The 23,430-nt window shown below is 43.8% G+C and overlaps 2 long non-coding RNA genes across 5 annotated transcripts; one reads left to right on the top strand and one right to left on the bottom strand.

Annotated features, from left to right (window-relative positions):
- Positions 1-1,529: 1,529 nt before the first annotated feature.
- LOC119493654 lies at positions 1,530-23,074 on the bottom strand. The gene is made up of 4 exons (XR_005208008.1): positions 23,065-23,074; positions 10,538-10,546; positions 8,841-8,843; positions 1,530-1,741 (listed from the first exon to the last, which is right to left on the bottom strand). It is a non-coding gene; the product is annotated as an uncharacterized LOC119493654 (long non-coding RNA).
- On the top strand, positions 2,093-14,680 carry LOC119493653. 4 transcript variants are annotated; one of them, XR_005208006.1, is made up of 7 exons: positions 9,766-10,436; positions 10,867-11,058; positions 11,148-11,263; positions 11,602-11,876; positions 12,190-12,404; positions 13,626-13,789; positions 14,328-14,680. It is a non-coding gene; the product is annotated as an uncharacterized LOC119493653 (long non-coding RNA). The 4 variants fall into 4 exon arrangements; XR_005208005.1 differs by lacking the exons at positions 9,766-10,436; positions 12,190-12,404 and adding an exon at positions 2,093-2,272; XR_005208007.1 differs by lacking the exon at positions 13,626-13,789 and having other exon boundaries at positions 9,772-10,436.
- Positions 23,075-23,430: the final 356 nt, after the last annotated feature.

Raw genomic sequence — 23,430 nt, 5'->3', positions numbered from 1 at the left:
AAGCTTTTTATATTTAGACGACTATATCCGACTTTTGAGTGTTCCGTGAAATTAATAAGTCTGTTAATTTACACATTCACACATCGGGAGTTTTTTCTTTTACCAGCTGTCCTTCCTGCATTTGGCAGCTTCAACTGTGTTACTTTTAGTCTGGATTAAGTGTTTAACTTCTTCGTATTTGTCTAATATAGTTTACTCTTCCTTTGTAACATTGCGAAGATCAGCCACATCCTGTCTCAAAATGATGCAGAAAAATGAGTCCATGCATTTGTTACCTCTAGATTACTGCAACTCCTTATTATCGGTCAGGCCCCATCATATCTTAAAGAGCTCATAGTACCCTATTACCCCACTAGAGCACTGTGCTCCCAGAATGCAGCAGCGTTACTTGATGTTCCTAGAGTCTCCAAAAGTAGAATGGGAGCCAGAGCCTTCAGCTATCAAGCTCCTCTTCTGTGGAACCAGCTCCCAGTTTCAGTCCGGGAGGCAGACACCCTCTCTACATTTAAGAGTAGGCTAAAGACTTTCGTCTTTGATAATGCGTATAGTTAGGGCTGTCTTTGACCAGCCCCTAGTTAAGCTGCTATAGGCCTAGACTGCCGGGGGACTTCCTATGACACACTGAGCTCCTCTCTCCTTCTGTATATATTCATGTCCCATTCATTGTTACTAACTACATTCCTTCCCGGGAGTCCTTGTGCCTTGGAGCTTGGAGCGGGGTTTCACCTGGATCTGTATGTCACCGGGATTGTGGTTGCATCTGTTGCCTGCTTGACACCAACTGCTACCATCATTAATTAATTCCGTCTGTACGAGGGACTACCAAGGCTAACGAGGGACTACCAAGGCTTAGTGACAAAGTGGCAGCCTGGAGAGTGAGACTTCTCGGTCACTGCCAAAGACATCAAGAACTCCCAGCAAGCATGCTGATGCTGCGGGAACCAACGCACGGGCATCGATCACAGGGACGTCCCACACCAACATACATGGACGTACTGAGGAGAGATGCTGGACAGTGCTGGTGAGCTAGCCAGATGTATAGAGGACTGAGATAGCTGGAAGCTCCACTTGAAAGCCCGTCTGAGGACGACCCAATGATATCAATTCCGATAGTTGTACTATCACTCTTTTACATCCACTACTACTGGTTTTGTGTTATCAGTCCTACTTGTATTAGTTATTACAGCTGCTGTGCTATTATTGTGGCTGCTTCTCTCTCTCTCTCTGTCTCTCTCTTTCTCTCTCTCTCTCTATCTCTCTCTCTCTCTCCCCCCAGTCGGTCTTGGCAGATGGCCGCCCGCCCTGCGCCCGGTTCTGCTCCAGGTTTCTTCCCACTAAACGGGAAGATTTCCTGGCCACAGCGCGCTTGGTGGATCATGTTGGGTCTCTAAACTATGGTGTACGGTCTAAGACCTGCTCTATATATAAAGCGTCTCGAGATAACTTCTGTTATGATTTGACGCTCTATAAAAATAAATTGAATTGAATATGTAAAATGTGTCTCTCTGCCTGTCTGTCTGCAGTCAGTAGACTTGTCCATGTCTGTGATTGGTCAGATGCTGCTAACCTCTCCGTTCATGTGAACGCACTCATAGCCAGAATGAGAAACCCTGGGTTGATTTACCGAGTTGATCACCACCGTCGTAGGAGCGCTTAGTGGGATCTCATTTGTTAGGGTTAGTTAAACCAGATAACGAGAAGATACCCTGGGTATGTTGAACTGACTTAGTAGTACAGGCCTCTGGTTGGATGTGTCGCTTAGGTTCTGTTAGTTAATATCTTATTTCAGACTACCGTGCGTGCGTGCTTGAACGTGCGGTATACTTAAGGGTCCCGATTTGAAGGGTTTGTAAATATGGTCACCCTAACATAACCTAAAGGTAAACTGCTAATTAGCTGGTCACTTGAATTATAACACAACATGAGTATTAGCTTGAGACATCGTCATTGTAGGCTCTTCAATACTACCCAGATAGCAGTAGACTCAGGGGCGGATCCACACCCAGGTCGGTACATCTGCCCTAGTGTCTCACTCATTTCGGCTATGCACTGAGCGGACTCAATGCTGACACTGGGCGGATCCGCACAACGGACCCGCCTCCAGAGAGGGCACCGTCAAACAGCGGACTCAATGCTGACACCAGGCGGACCTGCACACCGGAATCGCCTTTTTCCTCAACAGTTCAAATACTTAACGGCTGAGTGGCAGTTGCTGATCGTTCCCTCTGAGTGGAGCACTTCTCATTGTGAGGACACTTAGGATACAAACAAGGTAAGTGCTAACGCTAAACTTTGTTGCTTGTCTTTCTGTGTGCTGCTGTGTTCTGTAGCTGCTCTAGCACATCCAGGGCAATATAGTTCTGCTCTTCATTACAGCGGCTAATTACCCGCTACATTTATATCTACACTAGTTCTGCTTAAGCACTCACAACTCGCTCCTTTTTAGAGACTTAACCGCACATATTCAGCTCGGCTAACGCTAGCTGGGCTATCGTACCGTAGCATAACAGTAGCTTAGCAGTAGCTTAGCCGTTAGCGATGGCTTCTCCCTCTCCTGTTCTCTCTCCCTCTCCTCCTTCTCCTGCTCTCCTGTTCTCTCTCCCTCTCCTGCTCTCTCCTGCTCTCCTGTTCTCTCTCCCTCTCCTCCTTCTCCTGCTCTCCTGTTCTCTCTCCCTCTCCTGCTCTCTCCTGCTCTCCTGTTCTCTCTCCCTCTCCTCCTTCTCCTGCTCTCCTGTTCTCTCTCCCTCTCCTGCTCTCTCCTGCTCTCCTGTTCTCTCTCCCTCTCCTCCTTCTCCTGCTCTCCTGTTCTCTCTCCCTCTCCTCCTTCTCCTGCTCTCCTGTTCTCTCTCTCTCTCCTGCTCTCTCCTGCTCTCCTGTTCTCTCCCCCTCTCCTCCCTCTCCTGCTCTCCCCTGCTCCGTGTGTCTCATGTTTAGTTATTCCTCTGCCTCCTTTAGAGCTAATGGTACATGTATTAGGTGTAGTGCATTCGCTGCATTGGAGGCGAGGGTTAACAAGTTAGAAGCCCGGTTCTGCACTTTAGCTTTAGCTTCTTCTGTAGTTAGCCAGCCCCTAGCCCAGACCTGGGCATTTTACGGCCCGCGGGTCACATCCGGTCCGTTGGCTGTCCCTGTCTGGCCCGCGTGAGGTCAAGTAAATTAGAACATAAATCAAAAAATAGGCCTATTTATGCTGTGCACGCAATACGGCTGTGTTGCTTTTATTTTGAAACGTTTTTTTATTTACGTAGTCACGCACATGCGTAGGTAAACAGCTACATGTGATGCTGGTAAGCTAAGCTAGCCCTCAACATGTCAGCCCACGGCAACAAAAGAAAAATCTATACCGAATGCCGCGTTTTCAACAAGACATGGACTGCTAAATATCTATTTACAGAAGTCAAAGGTAAAGCCGTGTGCTTAGTTTGTGGTGTACAGGTCGCCGTGTTCAAGGATTACAATTTGAATCGCCACTACATGACCAAACACGAGGAGAAATACAAGAACTTGTCTGAACAAGAGCGCGCAAGGGAGTCGGATGCTTTGCTAGCTAAGCTGCAAAACCGACAAGGAGTTTTTACTAAACGTTGCACATCCAGAGATGCAGCTGTCAAGACAAGTTATGTCATATCCCACATAATCGCCAGAAAAAGTAAACCATTTTCTGACGGGGAGTTTATTAAGGAGTGTCTGCTGGACTCTGCTGCCCTAATATGCCCGGAGAAAAAGGGAGCTTTTGAGAACGTGCCCCTCTCCCATCGGACTGTAACGAGGAGGGTTGAGGACATCGCAGGGAATCTGGAACTTCAGCTGAAGAACAGAGCGGTCAGCTTCGACTATTTTTCCCTGGCTTTGGATGAGAGCTGCGATGTACGTGACACTGCCCAGCTACTCATTTTCATACGTGGGATATCTACGGACTTTAAAATCACGGAGGAGCTGGCAGCCATGCAGTCAATGAAAGGGACAATAACCGGGAGTGATTTATTCACGGAGGTAAATGCATGTTTGGACAAGTTGGGACTAAAATGGGACAAGCTGGCAGGTTCTCCCTTCACCTGCAGTGTGGAGAATGCACCCAGTGATGTTCAGATGGAACTGATTGACCTGCAGTCTGACACACTTCTGGCAGAGCACTTTAGGTCAGTCTCACTACTTGACTTCTACTCTTCCCTCAAAGAGGAGAACTTTCCACATATGAGGAGGCATGCTCAGAAGATTCTAGTCCTCTTTGGATCTACCTACGTATGTGAACAGACATTCTCAGTGATGAAGCTCAACAAATCCAGATACAGATCCTCTATCACTGATGACCACCTCTCAGCTGTCCTTCGCATATCCACCTCAGACATTCAGCCAGATTTCAATGCACTTGTTCAAGCCCAGAGCAGGCTGGATTTTTCCCACTGAACAAGTAAAATGAACTGTAAAACATTAAAAGCATTTATTGCTTTTTGCATCAAGTTGACAATTGCCTATCTTTAACATACTGTAAAACACCTATTCAGTATTTGGGAAGATTAACATGTTAAAAATAAAATGAAACTGATGCAATTATTGTTTTTACTGTTTATTACTTGACCTACACCACAATTTCATATATTTATATAAATATTTACAGAATATCCTTATTCTTCTGATTACCAGTAGCAACTAATCAAAAATATATAATTTAATGCTTTTTACAATGGGGAAAATTAATACTGAGCAGAATTAAGTTCAAGTTATTGTTGGTTCGGCCCTCCAACACAACTCAGGTTTCTCATGTGGCCCCTTGTAAAAATTAATTACCCACCCCTGCCCTAGCCGGTGCAGACCGGCCAAGTGTAGCTTCTGCTAGCTGTCCCCCGGCAACCCCTGAGCAGCCGGGAGGCTGGGTGACTGTCCGAAGGAAGCATAGTCCTAAGCTGAAGCCCACGGTTAACCACCAACCACTTCACGTTTCTAACAGATATTCCCCACTCAGTGACACACCCGCTGAGAAACCAACTCTGGTTATCGGGAGCTCCATTTTGCGGAACGTGAAGTTAGCGAAGCCAGCTGCCATAGTTAACTGCATCCCGGGGGCCAGAGCGGGCGACATTGAATCCGTTTTGAAACTGCTGGCTAAGGATAAACGTAAATACAGTAAGATTGTTATTCACGTCGGCGGTAATGAAACCCGGTTACGTCGATTGGAGGTCACTAAAGTTAATGTTCAGTCGGTGTGTGCATACGCAAAGACAATGTCGGACTCCGTAGTTTTCTCTGGCCCCCTCCCCAACTTGACCAGTGACGACATGTATAGCCGCATGAAGTCATTCCACAGCTGGCTGTCGAGGTGGTGTCCAGCAAACGATGTGGGCTTCATTGACAATTGGAACTCTTTCTGGGGAATTCCTGGTCTGATTAGGAGAGACGGCATTCATCCTACTTTGGATGGTGCGGCTCTCTTATCCAGAAATCTGACCAAGATTGTTGGTGGAACAAATCCATGACAAACCAGAGGTCATTCCAGGACGCAGAGCTGTAGTCTTACACACTTCTCTGCGCTTCCACTAGAGTTTGGGGTTACCCATAACTTAACCCAAAATCTAACTGAGACTGTGTCTGCCCCACCTAAATGAATTAAATCAAAAGTAAACAGAAGAGGAGTTAAACATAATAATCTAATAAAATCTAACACTAGCACTGCAATAAAGCAACAAAACAGGAGAATTAAATGTGGACTCTTAAATATCAGATCTCTGTCATCTAAAGCTCTACTAGTAAATGATTTAATGTCAGATAATCACATTGATTTATTTTGTCTTACTGAAACCTGGCTGCGTCAGGAAGAATATGTCAGCCTAAACGAATCCACTCCCCGAGTCATATTAATAGTCACATTCCTCGAGACACCGGCTGAGGAGGTGGAGTTGCAGCCATCTTCGACTCAAGCCTATTAATAAACCCTAAAACTAAACTAAATTATAACTCATTTGAAAGCCTTGTTCTTAGTCTTTCACACAAAACCTGGAAAACACTACAGCCAATTCTCTTTGTTATAATGTACCGCGCTCCAGGCCCATATTCTGAATTTCTATCTGAATTCTCAGAGTTTCTATCAAGCCTAGTCCTGAAAACAGATAAAGTCATTATAGTAGGTGATTTTAATATTCATGTGGACGTTGATAATGATAGCCTCAGTACTGCGTTTATCTCTTTATTAGATTCAATTAGTTTCTCGCAGAACGTGCATAAACCTACTCACCGCTTTAACCACACCCTCGACCTTGTTATGTCTTATGGCGTTGAAATTGAACATTTAATTGTTTTTCCACAGAACTCTCTTTTATCAGACCATTATTTAATCACTTTTGAATTCTTATTACTAGACTATACACCATCAGACAAAAGTGTGTACACTAGATGTCTATCCAATAGTGTTGTAGCTAAATTTAAGGAAGTGATTCCATCAGCATTAAATTCAATACCATGTCTCAATATAACAGAGGACTCGTATGTTAATTTTAGCCCCACCCAAATTGATCATCTTGTAGATAGTGCTACAGACTCACTGCGAGTCACACTTGATTCTGTTGCCCCTCTAAAAAAGAAGTTAATAAAACAAAGGAAGTCAGCTCCATGGTATAACCCTCAAACACGCAAACTAAAGCAAGCATCGAGGAAACTGGAAAGGATATGGCATTCCACCAAACAGGAAGAATCTCATTTAGTCTGGCAAGATAGTCTTAAAACATATAGGAAGGCTCTCTGTGATGCCAGAGCAGCCCATTACTCATCATTAATAGAGAAAAATAAGAACAACCCCAGGTTTCTATTCAGCACTGTAGCCAGGCTGACAGAGTCACAGCTCTATTGAGCCATGTATTCCTACAACCCTCAGTAGTAGTGACTTCATGAGTTTCTTTAATGATAAAATCATAACTGTTAGAGACAAAATTAATCACCTCCTACCGTCAACTGGTACCAATTTATCCTCAAACTTAGGAACCTTAGAAACAGCTGTACAACCTGAAATATATTTAGACTGCTTTTCTCCCATCAACCTCCACAAACTGACTTCACTGATCTCTTCATCTAAATCATCTACCTGTCTCCTAGACCCTATTCCAACTAGACTGCTTAAAGAAGTTTACCTCTAGTTAGCACCTCTTTACTGGATATGATCAATGTGTCTTTACTAACAGGCTATGTACCACAGTCCTTTAAAGTAGCTGTAATTAAACCTCTTCTTAAAAAGCCCACTCTCGATCCAGAGGTCCTAGCCAACTATAGACCTATATCTAACCTTCCCTTTACCTCCAAAATACTTGAGAAAGCAGTTGCCAGTCAGCTGTGTGACTTTCTACAGAACAATCATTTATTGGAGGATTATCAGTCAGGATTTAGAGTGCACCATAGCACAGAGACAGCACTAGTGAAAATTACAAATGACCTTCTAATGGCATCGGACAAAGGACTTGTCTCTGTACTTGTCTTGCTAGATCTCAGTGCTGCTTTCGACACCATTGACCATCACATCCTATTACAGAGACTGGAACATTTAATTGGCATTAAAGGAACTGCACTAAGTTGGTTTAAGTCCTATTTATCAGATCGATCTCAGTTTGTACATGTCAACGATGAGTCCTCCATGCACGCCAAAGTTAGTCACGGAGTTCCACAGGGTTCTGTACTTGGACCAATTCTATTTACCTTATATATGCTTCCCTTAGGCAATGTTATTAGAAAACACTCCATAAACTTTCATTGTTATGCAGATGATACCCAATTATATCTATCGATTAAGCCAGACGAAACAAACCAGTTAACTAAACTTCAAGCATGCCTTAAGGACATAAAAACCTGGATGACCTGCAATTTCCTGATGTTAAACTCAGACAAAACTGAAGTTATTGTACTTGGCCCTGAGCGCCTCCGAAACAAATTATCTAATGATATAGTTACTCTAGATGGCATTGCCCTGGCCTCCAGCACCACCGTAAGGAATCTGGGAGCTATCTTCGATCAGGATATGTCCTCAAACTTCAAGGACCGCCTTCTTTCATCTACGTAACATTGCAAAGATCAGACACATCCTGTGTCAAAATGATGCAGAAAAATTAGTCCATGCATTTGTTACCTCTAGACTCGATTACTGAAATTCCTTATTATCAGGCTGCTCCAATAAGTCTCTTAAGACTCTCCAGTTGATCCAGAATGCTGCAGCACGTGTACTGACAAGAACTAGAAAAAGAGATCATATTACGCCTGTATTAGCTTCTCTACACTGGCTGCCTGTAAAATCCAGAATAGATTTTAAAATCGTCCTCCTCACCTACAAAGCGCTAAACGGTCAGGCCCCATCATATCTTAAAGAGCTCATAGTACCATACTACCCCACTAGAGCACTGCACTCACAGAATGCAGGGTTACTTCAGGTTCCTAGAGTCTCCAAAAGTAGAATGGGAGCGAGAGCCTTCGGCTATCAAGCTCCTCTTCTCTGGAACCAGCTCCCAGTTTCAGTCCGGGAGGCAGACACCGTCTCTACATTTAAGAGTAGGCTAAAGACTTTCCTCTTTGATAACGCTTATACTTAAGCTGCTATAGGCCTAGACTGTCGGGGGACTTCCTATGACACACTGAGCTCCTCTCTCCTTCTGTATATACTCATGTCCCATGTCCATGTTGTTACTAACTTCATCCCTCCCCGGGAGTCCTTGTGCCTCCTTGTCTCGCAGCTAACCGTGGAGCGGGGTCACACCTGGAGCGTGGTCATACCTGGAGCGGGATCACACCGGGAGCGAGGTTTCACCTGGATCTGGATGTCTCCGGTATTGTGGCTGCATCTGCTACCGCGTCCTGTGCCTGCTTGACACCAACTGCTACCATCATTAATTAACTACGTCTGTACGAGGGACTACCAAGGCTAACGAGGGATTACCAACACTTAGTGACAATGTGGCAGCCTGGAGAATAACACTTCTCGGTCACTGCCAAAGACATCAAGAACTCCCAGCAAGCATGCTGATGCTGCGGGAACCAACGCACGGGCATCGAACACAGGGACGTCTCACACCAACACACATGGACGTACTGAGGAGAGATGCTGGACAGTGCTGGCGAGCTAGCCAGATGTATGGTGGACTGAGACAGCTGGAAGCTCCACTTGAAAGCCCGTCTGAGGACGACGCAATGATATCAATTCCGATAGTTGTATTATCACTCTTTCCATCCACCACTATTGGTTTTGTGTTATCAGTCCTACTTGTATTAGTTATTACAGCTGCTAGGCTACTATTGTGGCTGCTTTCTCTCTCTCTCTCTTTCTCTCTCTCTCTCTCTCTCGATCTCGATCTCGATCTATTTATCTATCTATCTATCTATCTATCTATCCCCCCATCCGGTCTCGGCAGATGACCGCCCGCCCTGCGCCCGGTTCTGCTCCAGGTTTCTTCCCAGTAATCGGGGAGTTTTTCCTGGCCACAGCGCGCTTGGTGGATACTGTTGGGTCTCTAAACTATGGTGTACGGTAATAGACCTGCTCTATATATAAAGCGTCTTGAGATAACTTCTGTTGTGATTTGACGCTATACAAAAATAAATTGAATTGAATTGAATTGAAAAGTATGCTTTATTTGTACAGCTGCCTAGTAAAACTATACCGGTCATAGATAACGTATTTAAATGCTCTGTATGCTGTTTTTAATTCTGAAGGCCAAGTTAGCTCACGTAACAGCGCATTAGCATTAGCATCAGCTAACAGAGCTTTAGATTTGAGATAAAGTTAACAATCCTCCATTTGGATGGGATTTACTTCTATCTGGGAGGTGGGGTGATTTAAACGTAACGTTAACATTGCCTGCCCTGGTTATTTTAATCCAGTCCTCAGGTCATATTTCAGGAGAGCAAGACCCCATTGTAAGTTAGCTAATGTTAGCTAACTGTGTACTCTGTCTGCTGGATTAACGCAGCCAAAACGGCTTGTTTTTTTACATTTTTCGTAGCTATTTCATCACTAAATTCACTTCTGAACATTTTTGAGGCGAGAAATAAACTGTCGATTTTGAATATTGACTGTTTTACAATATTAGATGCCAAATCGAACATTTGCTCCACCGTTGTCGGAGTTTAAAAGCTCCACAAACTGCCGCGACAGCTAGCCAACGCCTGCCGGGGTTGCTACCTCACCAGCTGGGCAGTCATGCTCACAGAGAGGCTACAGAGCAGCAGAGGGGTGAGGGAAAGAGCAGCCTCTGACGGATGTTGGCAATTCATTAATTTCCAATTACAAGACAAAGGATGAAGCCATTTTTAGCTTGTTGTCATATTGTTGTTTCCCAGGGAGAATGATGATGTATGGTAGCGAACGTTGTAGCTCTTGTAAAATAAGGATCAGAGACTGTGACAAAACCTGACAGTGACTGCATCACCACAAACACGACAGTCTATGTGAAACTGGATAATAATTGACTGTAAGTACTTTGTATAAGTTGCTTGTCTTCAATGTGTACACCAAACCTATTATTGCTGTTCAGTTATTACATGTTATACAGTATACCTAATGTTTTCAAACCCAAATGAACTACTAAAACATTGGCACTTATTTATCAAACCTTCAAGTGTAAATTCAAGTGCCAAAAAACCCTTCAGAATGTTAATATGTTAGGAAATAATTAAAATGTTGTCAGAGAATAGAAATAAGTAAATTATTTCAGATAAGAGGAGCTTGATCATCAAAATGTGACCTTTCCTTTTGTTGGTACTCCATTCCACAGCAATTACTGATTAATATTGTTAGCTATAGAAGGTAATTGAGTAATCACTTAATTGTTTCAGAACTTCTTGGAACAGGAAGTTATATTTCTGTGATTAATGGTGCTGTTTGTTTTTTTTCCTTCTCAGTTAAGGATGTTCCATATAATAGAGTTTCTGGAGAACAAAACTGTAGCAGTGGTGCCAGAAAACTGGTCACTGACGGTGTCACCTTTTGGCCAAACTACAAAAATGATGAAAGAGTCAACAGGGCAGTAAGGAAAGCTGAGGAGCCTGGACCTGACTGGCAGAGCTACGATGTCAGAGTTGTTAAGTCATGTGGTATGCTAATTCTCAAAAATATATATATCTACAACTGTTCTTTTCTTATACTGTTACTTTGAAACTCAAGTGACATGTGACACATTTAGATCATTACTTTGATGGCACGTCATCTCTTAAAAAAATCCCTGACGTGCAACACATCAGATTTACAGTCAGAAGAGGAAGAGGAGGAAGTTCAGTCAAAGAGAAGGCCAAAGCCGATGTAAGTATTAGGGGTCAGAAAAAAACTATGTATTGCTTTTTTGTCTTTTCTTTTTTTTTTTACAATTCTGAAATAGATTTTTGTATAAAGAAAACGGAGCTGACACTTCGATGACACAGCTGGTTGAAAATCGACTAAGCATCCCTTTAAGGCAGAACTGTGCATGCAGAATATTCCTAACACAACCATCATGGCATTCTTGACCTTTTACACTAGTTTACAACTTGAGTTCTTTAGCCAGTGAAAACATATATGATATTATTAATAAGGGAGTCTGCAAATCAAGATAACATTATGTTGACAGCTGAGCATGGTTATTTTTCCATCCCACTTTATAGTCATTTCTTTGGGGACTCCGATGATGACAGTGAGGAGGAAAGTCCTCTAAAAAAGAGAGCCAGAGGTCCAGCCAAACCCTCACCACAGCCACCAGCTCCCATTATCCCACCCCCACCTCGCTGTGTGCCAAGTAGCGTGACAGTTGCCCTTCCTCCACCCGTTGCTCCTCCTTCACCCACTCCACCAGCAGTAGAGCAAACCCCTTCTTCAAGCCAGGTCTACAGACCTACCTGGCGAGGGTGAAGGTGTGGATCAGACACCATGACCTGTTCGGGTGAGCAATACCTCAAACGGCTATGAGATTTAAATTTAACCTGTCAATCATTGTGCATTCGAATTGTTGAATCATAATCAAATCGTGGGTGCCAGTGAAGATTCACACCTCTAGTAGATATGTGTAACATGTAAGACATTCATTTGCCCTATTCCAAATCAAGGCTTCTTTGTGGTAAAGAAATAAGCAAAAATAAACATAACCATCTGCTAAGTTAAATCTTTCTTAATGAGTTGTCCAAAGAAGACTGACATTTTTTATATACTGTATATATATATATATATATATATATTCTCTAATCTTTTTTTAACAGCGGCAGAAGTCCATATTATGAGCTTACTGGAGTATATAAAACACCAGCAAGAGCAATTAATTGCCAAAGTGAACTATCTGACCAGCAAGAACCCAGCTGGCCAAGAAATGGAAAGGCCTGTCCCTGTACAGTTTCCACTGGGATCAATGGAGGAAGTGGAGAATTTTGAGGACTGGCTTAAAGATCCTGCCAATTCTCAGCTGAAGCAGAGGGTGGTGAGTTTTTTTGTTTGTTTGTTTTGTTATCATGTCAATCCAATTTAATGTGACATTACATTATAGAGTAGAATCTGAGGTTTTGCTCAGTTTAAAGCCCCTGAAATCTTGCTTCCACATCTTAAAGGTATAATATGCAACAATTATCTAAAAAACAATGTATAGACTGATACAAAAGTAATCCCTCTAAATCTTCTGACCCACTAGGCGTGTGTGGTGGTGTCTATCTACAGAGACCTTGCAGCCCTCTCCCAGTATTTTCTCTTGTCTTATTATTTTGCTGTGTTCAGGAAGTTTCTGGGCTTCAGTAATAACGTTTTATTTCTCTGAATCACCGCTTTGTACTCACTAACGCCGATATCCCTCTCAATATTCGTGCTATAGCTCGCTCCACCATCGCGGCTCTCCCTCCCTCCCTCTCTTGTTGAGGGGCCAACTGTGAATGCATTGTGTTTAAATGTTACATATTCTACCTTTAAGTAGTTCTCTAGAACATTAAAGGATTTAAAGATGCAGCGACGAAGGGAGTAGACCCTTGCTTTGACGCAAAGCCTACGGTTACACTCTATTACCAGATCTTCCTATTAATACATTTGGCCATATCTTGTGACTTCACAGATTAAATTTTGAGTGTAGTTTTCCCAAAACTGTCCTGATCTATGCTTATATATACACACTAAATATTGAATGTCTAGCAGAGAGGAAACAGAGGTTGTTGGACAGTGGTTATTAATTCTGTAATAAATGTCAGATTCATTCAAACACAAAACCATGGTAATATGAACATGCACAGACTACTCCAATACATTCAATTATGCTTTTCATATGAACTACTATATAGGTTTTTTGAGACTCAAGAGAGAAACATTCTTGTAGTCTTGGTTTTATAACATAGATCTGGCACTAAAGAACATTTTGAAAATTGACTATAATCGAATGGAGGGTATGCCAGAGATAGGCCAGTCTACATTTAAACCTCTGTTACACACACACACACACACACACACACACACACATCCTGAGAGTGGAGTAGGGTAGAGGTAATGCACTACAATTAGGCTCAAAATGTTGTGCTCATATAGGATGACATCTCCCTTGGGTCTTGAGAAGAAAACGTTCGTAATAAACACTGGATATTTATACACTGTCTGATAAAAATATATTTTAAAAACATTCTGTAAATTATAAGATATTCACAGGACTTTATTTGTTCCATTTTAGATTTCCTCCCTGGCAACCATCGGGGGCCATGACACAAAACGTGTTACATGGAACATCCTTGCCCACATGTTCCATGATGATGTTGGGAGGAGGATAAATTGGAAAGGGATAAATGGGGGAAAAAAAACCTTTCAGCCAGATGGCATCAAAGACGTTGCTCCTGAGTAAGCAATTGTAATAAATATTCAAATCAATTTTAAGTCACTCAGCAGTCTTAGGCAGTGTTCAAACTGACATCAGCACTCATGACAAAAAACACAGCCATGATAATTAATTAATTTGATTGAGACCACTGCATCGACACATAAGGTTGGGGGCCAATGCAGGGGGCTTCAGAAAACATTGCAGGGTATGTCTGGCTAAAAAGTTGAACCAGGCTCAAGTTTTGCTGCAACACAACTTCATCCGGCAAACCACTCAATTGGCCAAGATATGTGCAAGTGCACATTTCTGGTAGACTCTGACTTTACTGTTTACATTACAATTGTTGGTAGACATTACTCCTCTATAGCTTTACATAGACAATAGTTGATGATGATATATTAATGCTCTGAATATTGTATAGAGAACCTTTACATGTCAGAAAGCAGCCTTTCAGTCTAAAAGCTAGTGGTAATGTGTATCCTTTTAAAACATAAAAACCTTTTGGTTACAATGGGGGTTTATGAAATTTTGTATGATAATCTGCTTATGTGATTACAGATGCCGTGAGAAAGAGTGCCGTCTCCCGTGCAGCCACTGATTCTGACATTTCAAAGCACGCAATACGGTGGTTCAACCTTGCTGCAGATCGGGGGAGTTCGAGGAAGCGTGCCACTGTTGGCATCCCTGCTGAGCCGACCGGTATTTAACCCTCTGACTGTCTTTCAGAGGCTCTAGTAGGTTCAGGTTTAAGGCTAGAGTCATGAGCTCAACATCAACAACAGCCAATCACATTTGTTGCCTCCGTTGTTTTCATACAGTTGAATTTGCTGATCCTCATCATCCTGTTAACCCTCTGAGACCCAACTTTACTGTCTTTCTGAGGCTGTAGCAGGTTCAGTTTTAGAGCTACATATATCATATGAAACTAAAACAACCTAAGGACTCTATTGATACCAAACATGTCATGCTGCCATGTTGAGAAGATGGCTAAATAACACTCCAAAGTTGGGCTAAATTTTGGTGAGGAAAAACTGGCATGGTCATTTACAAAGGGGTCCCTTGACCTCTGACCTCCAGATATGTGACTGATAATGGGTTCTATGGGTACCCACGAGTCTCCCCTTTACAGACATGCCCACTTTATGATAATCACATGCATGTTTTTGGATGCAGTTTAAATGTGTTATTGTCTCCTTTTCTAAAATGGTGTATTTGAATATTTCTGCATTATGGGGTCCATAAACAGTCTTTTTAGAATTACATAAATTGGGTATCACTATTAAACTGAGATTCATGTGTGATGATGTTAGTCCCCATAGTAGCTATTTCATTGTACTGTATTGTCACTTCTATCATTCTAAACCCCTATACACTTTTACTATTCATTTTAATTCATTCATTCATTTGTATTTCTTATTATTGACTAGAAGAACTTGACACACAGTGCTGAGCTGGATTACTTCATCTTTTTATGAAATTGTCATAATTACAATATTAATTCTTGAGTTGTGGCCAGAAACATGATTTTTGAGGTCACAGTGACCTTGACCACCAAATTTTAATCAGTTCATTCTTCAGTTCAAGTGGATGTTTTTACCAGATGTAATGACATTCCCTCAAGGTGTACCTTACTGTGTTCATTCAGATTTTCATTAAATAAAGGATTTTATACTATTTATGTAAGCATATCCTTTTTCCAGTAACACCTATTCAATGCATTTACAGTCTAATGACCTCTGTTTTTAGATTATTTTTTTGCCTTTTTCCCTTTATTAGATAGTCAGGACAGATGTGCTGGAAAGGGGGAGAGAGAGGGGTTAACATGCAGCAGTCTGAAAGTCTTGAGTCACCTCAGAGCGTACAGTCTCTGCTGGGCCTTCCTGACTACAGCGGTGGTGTGGGTGGCCCATGTCAAGTCCTTATGGATGTTGACACCCAGGTATTTAAAGGTGTCCACCCTGTCCGCCGCTGTGCCGTTGATGGTGACTGGGGGGTGAGTGCAACCCCCCCTCCTGTAATCCACGATGACCTCCTTGGTCTTTGAGATGTTCAGGGAGAGGTGGTTGTTCTGACACCCCTGCTCCAGGGTGGTCACCTCCTCCCTGTAAGCCGTCTCGTCGCCATGGGAGATCAACCCCACAACTGATGTGTCGTCCGCAAACTTCACGATGGTGTTTGAAGCTCTTGTTGCCACACAGTCGTGGGTGTAGAGGGAGTACAGGAGGGGGCTGAGAACACAGCCCTGTGGCGCTCCCGTGCTGAGAGTCAGTGAAGTGGAGGTGAGGTAGTCAATTCTCACCACCTGGGGGCGTTCCGTCAGAAAGTCCAGGATCCAGTCACACAGTGGTGTGTTCAGGCCCAGATCCTTGAGCTTACTGACGAACCTGGAGGGCACTATGGTGTTGAACGCTGAGCTGTAATCCACGAACAGCATCCTCACATAGGTGTCCCTTCCTTCCAGGTGGGAGAGGGCGGTGTGTAGGATGTGGACGATGGCGTCCTCTGTGCCATCTGTGTTTGGGCGGTATGCAAATTGCAGGGGGTCGAGTGTGGGGGGAAGCAAGGAGCAGATGAGGGATTTAACCAGCTTCTCAAAACACTTGCTGGCTATGGAGGTGAGGGCTATGGGGCGCCAGTCGTTTAAGTTGGTCACTTTCTGTTGTTTGGGGATAGGGATGATGGTGGTGGATTTGAAGCAGGTGGGGACAGTCCGGAGAGAGAGCGACAGGTTGAAGATTGTTGTGAAGACCCCCGCCAACTGGTGTGCGGAAGTCTTCAGGACGCGTCTAGGAATGCCGTCTGGGCCGGCTGCTTTGCGTGGGTTGATACGCAGGAGGGTCCAGCGAACATCAGCCTCTGTGATGGAGAGGGGACGGTCCTGTTCTGCAGCAGTCGAGGAGGAGGGGTGTGGAGGTGGTGGGCAATCCAGGTTTTCAGCTGAGGTGGGGGTAGAGGGAAGGGGGGTGTCAGTGTAGGATTGTAGTGGTGTTAAGGGTGGGGGAGGAGGATGGGGGCTGTAAGTGCAGGGAGGCAGTGGTGGTAAGGGGGGGTTCTGATTGTCTGCAGGGGTGGGGGTGGAGCAGGACATGACACAGGGTCTGACGGAGGAGTCAAACCTGGCGTAAAAATTATTACGTTTGTCCAGGAGGGTGGGTGCTGATTTAGTGATCTGTTGTCCTTTAAAGTCCGTCATGGTTTGGAGTCCTTGCCACAAGGGCCTTGGGTTGTTGGAAGTAAGCTTGGACTCCACCCGTTGTCTGTAGTCCCTCTTTGCCTGTTTGATTACTGTCCTTAATGAATAACGTGAATGTTTGTAGTCCTCTGGTGAGCCTGAGGTGAAGGCTGTGTTCCGTGAAGTCACTGATGCTGTCGTTTGCGGTCCTGAACATCTCCCAATCCACGTGATCAAAACAATACTGAATGATGGCTTCTGATTGGTCTGACCAGCAGTGAACGGTCCTATAGGCGGGGGCTTCACGTTTCAGTCTCTGCCAATAGGCGGGGAGAAGGAGGATGGAGAAGTGATCCGATTTGCCGAACGGCGGGCGGGGGACGGCTTTGTAGCCGTTGCGGAAGGGTGTGCAGCAGTGGTCCAGTGTATTGTCCCCCCGTGTGTTAAAGTGAATGTGCTGATAAAGTTTGGCCCGGTTGAAGTCCCCCGCAACAATGAGTGCGGTCTTCGGGTGCGCGGTCTCCTGCACGTTAATTGCTCTGTTTAACTCCTCTTTCCGTGTCGGCCTGGGGGGGAATACAAACACCGCCGATGGTAACCGATGTAAACTCCCTGGGTAGCCAACAAGGCCGACACTGCAGCATGAGGTACTCCAAGTCAGGGGAGCAGAAGGTGCCGATGGTCCTGATGTTCTGTTGGTCACACCAAGTCCTGTTAACCATAAAACATACCCCTCCGCCCCTCGTTTTCCTGGAGAGCTCCTGGTCTCTGTCCGCCCGATGGACGGTGAAACCCGGGGGCTCGATGGCGTGGTCCGGTACCTCAGCTGACAGCCAGGTCTCCGTGAGGCAGATAACGTTACAGTTTATGATGTCCGGCTGGAAAAATATCCGCGCCCGCAGCTCGCACAGTTTGCCAGTAACATGGTGGGGAGTGGGGGGCGATGAGCACGCCATCTCAGCCGAACCAGGACCCCGGCTCGCCTGCCTCTCCTTCTCTGTTGGGACCCGGACTTCGGTCGGACCCCGGCCCGCCTGTCTGTCCTCCTCAGTTCGGGAAAGAGAGTTAAATCCGGAGTGAGGAGGTCACGGCTGTGATGAGTGCTCCTCTCTCTGATGTTCTGAAGTGTCCCTCTGTTGTAACTGATCCTGGGGGATTTGTTGTTGTTGTTGTTGCTGTTGTTGTTGTCGCCGTCGTCCATTCTTAGACGTTGCTTGACTTCACTAGGTGCTGTAGAGCCTGAAACTATCAAGAGACCTAAACTAGCAAACTTAACAAAGTAACATAAAACTGGCCGAAGAACACAACTAACCTTTAAAAAAACACTAAAACAACCAAAACAGGTACGGAGCTCCCGGCATTTCGCCCTCTTTATATGGCGCCAATCTTGAGGTGCTTCTCGTTTCATCATTTTTCGCCACCTCGTCTCCTCGCTCCTCGATCCTCCGGCTGTGACCCGGAAATCAATCTCAGTCCTCCATCTTGAAGGACGTCCCAATTCATAAAATGCGCATCGAGGAGCGAGGATCGAGGAGCGAGGAGGCTTGCTGGAGGAGCCATGAGCGAGGATACACCAGTGTATCTTCCAGTGTTTCCTCCACGGAAGTTTATCACCGACCGACACGCCCCCTTATTGGATATCAGTTATTGATTGGACGCTGCGCCGATCAGACTGATCTGATACATCAACATCGCTGAGTTTTATACTGGAGTGAAGACAGATCACAGATTGAACGTTTTATAGTTTAGTTGTCTTCTGATTCACCATCTAGTTAGAACCTGTGTTAACCGTAGGTGTGAACAACTAACGGACCATGTTGATGGTGAAGTGTTCCAGCAGCAGAAGGACCTGCAGTATCTCTGCTTCACACACCGTCACTGAAGGAGTCTGACACTGAGAGAGCTTTATAAGAGCTGACAACGAACAGATTTAAAATAACTTTCTTCATTTATTAAAAAGAGTTTTCTTCTGATGATCTGTTATTTTCCCCGTTAACTTTTATTAAGGATACAGTTAAAGTCATAGAGAGAAGGAGGATCTCTCTTTTACACCTTCTACATCATTTATCCTCATTTCCCTGAAACATTCAGCCTAATAAATAACTTATACTGTCAGAATATCAATAACTACAGACACTAATAATGAATAAATAATATAAAGGCATTGTTCCAGTAGAGATGGTTCCTGGTCCTCTGAGCAGGACTCAGTCCACAGTATAAACACAGACTGCAGCTGTTATTCATGTGCAGGTGTTTGTTAAACAGGTAACAGGCTACAGAGAGGAAACACTGCTGCTCTGATAACTCTGTTTCTTTATTAATATTAGATCAGTTCAGACATAAACAGCTGTTTAAGCCGACTGACAGCTGATCCAGATGTGATCAGCTGCTGCTGTCATCAGAAACGGACGTCGCTTCACGTGACGCTTCAGAGGAAACAACGTCTCATGTCTCTAAAAACATATTTCCTCGTTTCCTCTCTCCTCGAGTCGTTTCCTCGCCTCCTCTGCTCACATCTCCCGTGGGCGGGACTAAGACGCGAGGAGAGGAGTCGAGGAGAGGAGTCAAGCCGTATAAAAGAACAAATGGGAAAGACCCAAGGTAGATATCTTCAGTGCGTGTATGGGAATAGGCGTAGCAAAGCATTTTTTCGCTCGACCCATAGGGGGCGCCAAAAACATCAAAAAGTTGTACCTCAAGATCCGGTGGACAGAGTTTTATCAAGTTTGGTACACATACTCTGGGGGCAAGTATTAATCAAGATCTGAAGTGTCATATTGATTGGTGCATGTGGGTGTGGCCTATGTAGTATTATATGCTAAATTATATCTTTGCTCAATTTGCTGTGAGCTGGAATGAGCTAGAGACATGAAACTTGGTATCATAACTGGAAATGATGTCATAATGCTTCACTTAAAATATGATCCCAATTGGCCAGATGGTGACGCTACAACATTTTCTAAACTTTTAAAGTCCGGGCCCGTCACACCACAAGTCAGATTGACTTGAAATTTAGCACCCATGTCCAGCTCCGTGTGTTCTACAAAAAAGCCTCTTGGACCAGTAAAGTCCACCGTCTAGATTTTCCTCCATTTTGAATAGTTTGAAAACACATTTTTGACATCTCCTCCTAAGCAAATCCTCAGGGACTTCTACTGGGGCACCATAGAGGGCCTCCTGACAGGCTGCTTCACCACCTGGTACGGCAACTGCACCAACGTGGACCGTAAGGCGCTGGGAAGGATGGTGCGCTCGGCCCAACACATCACCGGGTGCGAGTTGCCCAGCCTGCAGGAGCTTTACACCCAGCGTTGCCTCAGGAAGTCCCTGAGGGTCATTAAGGACACCCCCCCCCCACAACAGCCTGTTCTCCCTCCTGCCCTCTGGTAGAAGATACAGGACCCCCATGACTCTCACCAGCAGACTGAGGAACAGTTTTTTTCCCCCAGGCCATCAGACTTTCAAATAGATAATTCATATGACACCTTCTCACACAAAAAGTACCTCAATCATATATCTTATACTGTATATACTGTATATGTTCTAAATGTATATGTTCTTAATATGCCTTGTACAAAGTATTTCCTTTTATAATTGTAATATAACTTATTATTTTTAATGGAGCTTCCTTTCACACAATAAACATCTTGAATCTTGAATCTGGAATCTTGAACTTATGATGATAATGTTAATGGTCACTGAATTATGGCCATTTCCTACTAAGCCCCTCCCATTAAAAAGTTCGTTGATCAACATCTTCAAAATGCAATGAGATATCAACAAGCTTTATGCAACTTTAGATGAGCTTCATCCAATAATGATCCATAGAAAATTTGGTAGCAATCGGACCTACGGTTTAGGATGAGATGTCAAAAATGTGTTTTTCAAAAAAGGTAGATAGACTAGGTAGGTAGACTTTAGTGGTCCAAGCAGCTTTTTTGTAGATCACATGGAGCTGGACATGTGTATCAAATTTCAAGTCAATCGGACTTACGGTGTGAGGGGCGTGGCCTTTCCAAAATCACGTGTTTGGGCGTTAATTACAGCGCCCCTACTGTGATGGAATTTTCCATTAATTCCTCTCTTATTGGTGGAAAGGTCAGAGTGTTTGTCAGAGTGTCCCTCTGTTGACATTATTGGGTTGGAGTCCTGTCTAGCGGAGCCACCGTTATCTGTACAGCTGTGTCTGTAGGAGGGACCATAGAGCCAGTCGCTGGGGCAACCAGGGTCAGAGAGGCCAGAGGAACGGAGTAAGTCAAAACATGATAAGGGTAAGACACTGAGCACCAGAGAGGAAGGGCAGAGTTGTGAGGCCTTCACGCAGAGAGCACCTCAATGGTGGAGACCTGACAATTGTTCCTTGATCAAGCTTCAATAAACCTTCTTTGTAAGACATCATCAGCTCCGGGACCTCTTCCTTCCTTAAGTTAACTTGTGTATCAATTATTCCATCACACCTACCATGTAGCCGATTGGGGTCATATTCCTTGAGAGAAGCATTTGCACTTTGTTTCCAGTTTCCGCGGGTTTCCATAGGACAACAAATAATAACAAACCGGCACAAATTTAGAAGGGTTCTGCCCCTTCGGGCTTGAACCTAATTAGAAAAATAAAAAAGGAGAAAACCTGCTATGGTTGAATAATTATTTTATTATTTACACATATCACAGCCTTTGTCTGAACATTTAACCCTTTCCCTGCAAAATCATAAAGAGCAGATTCAGAAAACTTTGAAATAATGTTGAATTAATTACTGTTCACAAATATGGAAAACATTATGACAAACAATTCACTATTTTACTAAAAGGACGTGAACATTGTGTCGATAAATTACAGCACCCTGGTTCTCATCTCCCTCTGAAGGGGCAACAGGTGTCCTGCTGTGCGTCTGCTCGTCAATCAGGGGTGTCAAACTCATTTTAGGTCATGGGTCACATGTGGTCCAATTTGATCTCAAGTGGGCCGGACCAGTAAAACCATTGCATTATAACCTACAAATAACACCTATGTTCACAATTAATGAACAGTCCATTTACAAAACAGATGATGAACAGCCTGAGATGGCTACAACTAAAAACATCAACCTTCTCCCACAAAATAATGTTCCCATACAACTAAACTGCATTCTCCATTATGTTTTGAGGGAAACATATTTTCTCCCGGATTACGGTCGCAGTTTTAAACAGTTTTAAACAGTTATAAACAGTTTTAAACAGTTATAAACAGTTATAAACAGTTTTAATCACGTGGTTAACGTTGTAAACTAGAACAAAAAACTACGCTACTAAACGACTTAGTAAAAAATGACTTAAAATGACATAATGTTTGTTACGTTATTAAGCTATGGACAAAGACATTTTCCCACCGGCGGCTCCTGCATGAACAGTAACCTACGCTTGACAGTGTTGTGTCACGTAGCCTGTACGTAATTAAATATTTTTATTAGGACACTGCAAACCCCAGTAGACAAATAGGAATAGCAGCACATTTGATTTAAAAATTGTAATTAATGACTTCTCTGCAATTGTCACTTTGCAAAGTCATCTAGTGGGCCGGATTGGTTCCTTTGTCGGGCCTGTTCTGGCCCTCGGGCCGTATGTTTGACACCCCTGGTCTAGATGATCTCCATATTGTTTTTATTGTGAACGCTGCATCGTTAACAATCACCCAGAAGACCTGATATCATGGAGAGGACAGGAGAGAGTAGGCCAACCGGCAGCCGGTGACGAGGGCCGGTAGTCTCCCTTCTTGGGACCTCAGAAAGACACTTTTAATCAAACGTATAGACATCTATGAACAACAAAGCTTACTGCAGATACACAGATGTGAGTGACACAATGTGGAGAGCAGATTGGTTTCTACCAATAAACACACAGAGAAACGACTGAACTAAGAGCGGCTAATCGATTGGATAGCAGTTTGATGACGTGCCTCCCTCGCTGCACATTGAAGCGGTTCCTCTAAATCAGTGTCTAATGGACGTCTGTTCAGGACTGAGGATTAGATCTGATCTGAGTTTAACTGCATCGTTTAGAGATGGTGAAGGTAAAGTGGAGGATGGAGGATGGAGAGATGCCCACATTCAATACCTCCTTAGAAAACACACTGATTGTCTAAACTAACTGCTTCTGAACACCTACTGAATCACTAGGAACAGCTTTTCTTGACTCATTTTCAGTAGACGAGGAAGAGGAGGAGGCAGCTTGTTTACCTCCCACAGCTGTCTGATGGGTTTCTGTGAGTCCACTGATCAATACATGTAAACTGAGGCTGATTATCTTTGTGTATATCTCATTTGTACGAAAAGAAACAATCTGGAAATCACTTCTCATTTTCTGAATGGATTTAATTCATCTTCGTCCTTTCATTGAATCCACCAGAGTGTTCTCAGGGTTCGCTCTGCTTCTGATTACATGATGTGTGTGTGCTCTCAAGCAAATCTGCACTTGCTGTGCGGCTGATAAATCGGTAACAATAGGCAAAAAGACA

This window comes from Sebastes umbrosus, chromosome 8 (genome assembly GCF_015220745.1).
Source record: "Sebastes umbrosus isolate fSebUmb1 chromosome 8, fSebUmb1.pri, whole genome shotgun sequence".
Lineage (NCBI taxonomy): Eukaryota > Metazoa > Chordata > Actinopteri > Perciformes > Sebastidae > Sebastes > Sebastes umbrosus.
Note: the sequence above shows the minus strand (reverse complement) of the source record. Positions and strands in the feature narration are given on the sequence as shown.